Consider the following 5,171-nt stretch of genomic DNA (forward strand, 5'->3'; position numbering starts at 1 on the left):
CACACACACACACACACACACACACACACACGGTTTCCAACATATGATAGCTTGGTCTAAAATTTTCAACTTCATGATATACAAGTGATACACAGTTTACGTCTTTCCCTGAGCTAACAGTGTACAATCTGAGACTCTTTCACAATGCTAGATATGTTGTAACACAACTTAAAGCCACAGTACCCTGCAGGTAAACAACCAGTGTTCCACAGTGTACTATGTTGTTAAGGTCTGATATTTCACAGATTAGGTGTGTTAAGCACATTTTTGACTTAAGGATATTTTCACTTTATAATGGATTTAGGATCATCCGTGTATCATTCTTGCGTTTAATAAAAGTAGACTGTAAAGTCAGGATTTGTATTAAATACTTGGCCAGTAATTCAGCCAAAGTAAGTGAGAATGAGGAAAATTGATTCTGAATTGGCTGGGGATTTTCCTAGGGATAAGCTGAAGGTGGTCTAATTAATTTATTACATCCAATATTTCTGGAAGATTGTTTCTATATGAAATAAGTGCTGCATGTTCATATCAAGGAGCCAAGGTTTGGGTAGTTTAATAATTAACCTTTCTTTGATGACTATAATAATTGAGAAACAGCTAGAAACTAACCGACCAGTTCTCATGGAAGTGCAGTGACTGCTGCTACTTTTGTTTTCAAGTCTGATTCTCAGGTGCAAACAAGGCTCTAAGAGTGTGAAATCTTGCCTGCCCTACACTGACACACCCTTTACGTGATACACAAACAAACAAAAGAAACCTAGGGGAAACTACAAAATCCCTTGAGAGGATGTTCCACATAAACTTTCTACTTGAGGGGCAATCTTCCTATAATCTTATAAGCAAGCAATTTAGATTTTTCACTGAACATGGAATGTCAAAGGCTCTGCCAATAACAAAAGTGGGCTATTTGGAGCCTACATGTGTTTCCTTCTTAAAAGAAATGGTAAGAGGAAAAAAGAATCTATAATCTTGGGATGAGGTTTGTAATGTTCCAGAATTTGGCTAAGAGTTCCAGTAACTCTTCCCTTTGAAAATCCCTCAGCAATTACTTAAGCGCTTTAGGAGAACACCCCTTGCCACAACTGTTATTCCTCCTGCTGAGCAATTTCCCCCTCACCAAATTATTCATCTAAACACTAGCTGCTCAGGACTCTTCTTTTTATTAGCGGCTGCTCGCAGTAGGTAATGACATTTGCTGTGGGGAGCTGGCACACGTGTAACGCGCCGTCATTCCTTTCCTCTCCTTCTTTCCTCCCTCGTCCCTCCTCCATCTCGGTCCTTCTCCCATTAGCAAATTTTTTTTTTTTTTTTTAGGGAAGGGTCTACAAGGTCTTCAGGGCCTCACTACTTGATTAGATTCGTAGTGATTCTCCTGTTCACAGCCTCCCAAGTGCTGGGATTACAGGCGTGGGCCACCACGCCCAGTCTCCATGGCCTCTCAGTGCACCCTGGGGATTCAAACTTCAGGGCCCGGCACCTGCTTGCAGGCGCTTTAATCCACTGGGCTATTTGATCGGCCCCCTTTAGCAAATTTCTGTCCCCTTGGCTCCTGTTATAGAGCTCTTATGTGCTCACACTTTGGGGTTCTCCTATAAGAGAAACTGTGATACTTAAGTCATGTGTCTGATTCCTTGCACTTCACCTTATGGTCTCAAGATTCATCCACTTTCTTACAAATGACAGCTTTACCTTTCTTTATGACAGAGTAGTACTCCACTGTGTATAAATGCCACATTTTCTTTATCCATTCATTTAAGGATGGACGTAAGGGCTGCTGCTAAGATTTAGCTATCAGGAATTGTGCCGCTATAAACATGCATCTGCATGTATCACTAACATGATGTTTTAAATTCTTCTGGGAAGCTACCTAGAAGGAGGAGAGCTGGATTGAATTAAATTAATTTTATCCATTAAAAAAATATTCTACTTTTCATTCTCCTACACATACGACCTCTTAAACAATTTAAAAAACCTTTTTAAAAAATTTAGCACTCAAAACTGTTAATGAGCAAGATTTGGGACACTATTCTACTACCATATTTTCTCATCAGAAAATACTGCCAAGTTTTCATATTAGTCACTCATGTTTTTATCTATGGACCAAGATATTTTAAAAGAACAGAACTCTATTTTGTGACCTGAATATTCAATACCCAAGTAATACTCATGCCTGAATAATACCTGAAGCTAGTCCTTCATATATTCCTCAGAAAATTCATTGTCAGAAAATTAACCAGTACTTTACCCTGTTCTAGCACTGAGTACCAAAACGCTTAAGGCATCTGATAGGAAAAATATAGTTACTGGATACCCTAAGTATTAGTTGCCCCCAATCCTTTCTAGTTCCAAATTATTAGAAAAATATACTCGGATCATATGAAAATGGGCCATAAAACAGCAATTTTCCAGCTTCTGGGAACTGATAACATTGTTTTTCAGGATGAAGGGCAGAACCTTAAAACCTGGCATAAAGTGAGTTGTGTTGGACCAAAGGTCTGCTCTGCGTGGGAGGAACCTGAAGAAGGGTCAAGATATCTCCCAGACCTCCAGCAGAAGTGAGGTGCGGTCAACACCCAGCCAGAAACAGACGGTGCCTGGACACTGTCCCATTGCAGAGCATCCATAAGTCCTCCCCTGGTCGGCAACTGGTGTGGCCCCTTGCCCTGGGCTGGCGGACAGATTTCAGCCATGCTTTCTGTCTCTTCATTAGGCCAATGTACACTAGGCTTTTTTTTCAAAGCTGGTGCCCTAGTATTAGTTCCTATGTTTGCCACTCACTTCTTGATAAATGACTTCTTTAAATTAAGTAAACATGATGTATTGGGCTGGTTACATTTGAGGCCAGGTGTGATGGCACACACCTATAGTCCTAGCACTCAGAAGGCTGGGGCAGGAGAACAGAGTGAGTTTGAGGCCAGTGTGGGCTACATAGTGGATTCAAGTCAGCTTGAACTGACTTGAACTGACTTAGTGAGACACTGTCTAAAAATTAAATAAATAAATAAATAAAGATCTAAGTAAAATAATCAATTTAAAGATATGCCTAGATCTTTTGCAAAGTAACAATGACATTGCCTATTAAGTTATTTATATAAAGATAAATGTACTAAACCTTTGTCTTAGTTACTTTTTACTCGTTGCTGGGACAAATACCCGACACTCAAAATGAAGGAGGGAAAGGTTTATTTAGCTTACAGTTACTGGAGTGAAAGTTCAGTCCATATTCCGCTGGCTCCAAGGCAAACGACAACAGTTCATGCGGCAGAGAACAATGAAGAGCAGAGGAGGAGCAGCAGCTGCAGCGGCGTCCAGCAAGCCTCTCTCTTCCTTCTGCATGGACTGCGAAAACCAGCACTACACAGTGAAGATCGGAGCTCCGAAGTGGCGGCGGCTGCCAAGATCAAGCTCCTCCAAAGACTGAGACTTCTCTTCGGAAGCAGGAAACCAGGCAGGGGGCAGGAAGCCTTTCTCAATTACTGGGCCCTGCCCACCTGAGGGGCGAGGCCCCCACACTGCCGGAGCTGATTCAGCCAAGTTGACACAATGTATCAACTAACACAACCTTCCTGGAATAAGGTGCCAGAAAATGCAAATGCTGACTTTTACATAGTGTGAGGACTACTTACCTGGATGTGGTGCTTTCATCCTGTTCTCTTTTTTTGGCAGAGCCAGAGATTGAACTCAGGCCCTTGTGCTTGACAGACAAGCACTTATTCTACTGAGCCATCTCCCCCGCAATCCTGTTTTCTTGAGAATTCAGATTCAAGTTAGACCTGCAGCCACTCCATGATTTTGCCTGCAAGCCCTCAGGGAACCTACCCAAGCAAGCTTCCTTCCGGGAGGTCAGCTCAGTAACACTTCCCTCCTCCCAGCCTTGATTTCTAAAGGAAGGAGACGTTTTCACCTACACAATCTCCTCTCTCTGGAAAGCAGAGGGAGAAAGGACACAGTGCTGATAGAAACGAGCTGTGCCAGCAATCAGAGTCCTCACCATCCTATCTGAGGTCATTTTGACTAGGCTGCAGCTCTGTGTGACTGTCCTTATTGTCACTGTTTTATCTCTGAGGCACATGGGAGAAGAACGCTGTGGGAGCTATGTGGTTGAGGCCATCTCATTCTGTCTCTTCTATTGAATTAGTCACTCTAGATTCTGTGTTATTTGTTCCCTGTGAAGAGCACTGCTCCTTTTGCCTATAGCAGCTCTAGCCATGTAATGGTTCGTGTCTGGGTATCCTCAAAAGCTTCTCGTAGTCATGGACTGGAATTCTGGAGTTTGTGATCAATGCATGATCCGGTGCTGGGCGTGAGTGCTGCTGGGATTGTGGGTGTGAACGCTACACCCAAGGATTGCCTGAATGCAATGCAAGGAAGGGAGAGAGGCTTGCTCTCTGCTCTGCTGCTGCTGCCGCTCATCCCCATTTCTCTTGCTGTTTTCCACCACCATGAACCGCTGCCCTTTGCCATGTGCTACCCTAACTTGGAGCCAGCTGAGTATGGGCTGAAACCTCCACAAGCTGTAAGCTACATAATACTGTGGTTCCGTCCCTCCTCTACCCCACGCCCAGCCTTAGGTCCTGCTTCCTTCCCGGAAGGACCTGTCAGACCCCTTCTCTGTCCATGAGGACCTGAGGGCTCCTCCAAAGATGCTCAGCGATCCCGTAGACCTGTCCCCGCCCGCCTCCTGCCATCTGTGCTGACGGAAGGCACCAAAGTACCTGCCCCTTCGCTGCAGGCACCACGCACCACACCTGCTCTCTGGCATCTCAGCTCTGTCCCCAGGGTCACCTCCTCCAGGAAGCTCTCCCTGACGGCCCCGTCTCTCCACAAAACCTATTCCGCTTCACACTTGCGGGTGCTCCCAGGCTTCTGTGTTCATCCCTGCGGGGGCAGGACTGTACACACCTAGAGGACGAGGCTTGTGTCATAATCGGCTTTGCAGCCTCAGCCCACAGCCCCGTGGGGCCGCTCAAACCCCAGGAACCCCTCAAGTGTGCCTTAGCCCACGCGGGGTGGCTGAGGACCCTTCACAGAAGCAATAGTCACTGCCCTCCAGGGCCAGGCCCGCAGAACCTGGGCTGGGCCTACCCCGCCCTCCCAGCGAGGCGTGGTCGCCGTGGCAACGGGGACGCCGCCGGCAGCAGAGCAGCCATGAGGAGCAGTGGTCCCCA

This window comes from Octodon degus, unplaced genomic scaffold (genome assembly GCF_000260255.1).
Source record: "Octodon degus isolate 3935 unplaced genomic scaffold, OctDeg1.0 scaffold00055, whole genome shotgun sequence".
Lineage (NCBI taxonomy): Eukaryota > Metazoa > Chordata > Mammalia > Rodentia > Octodontidae > Octodon > Octodon degus.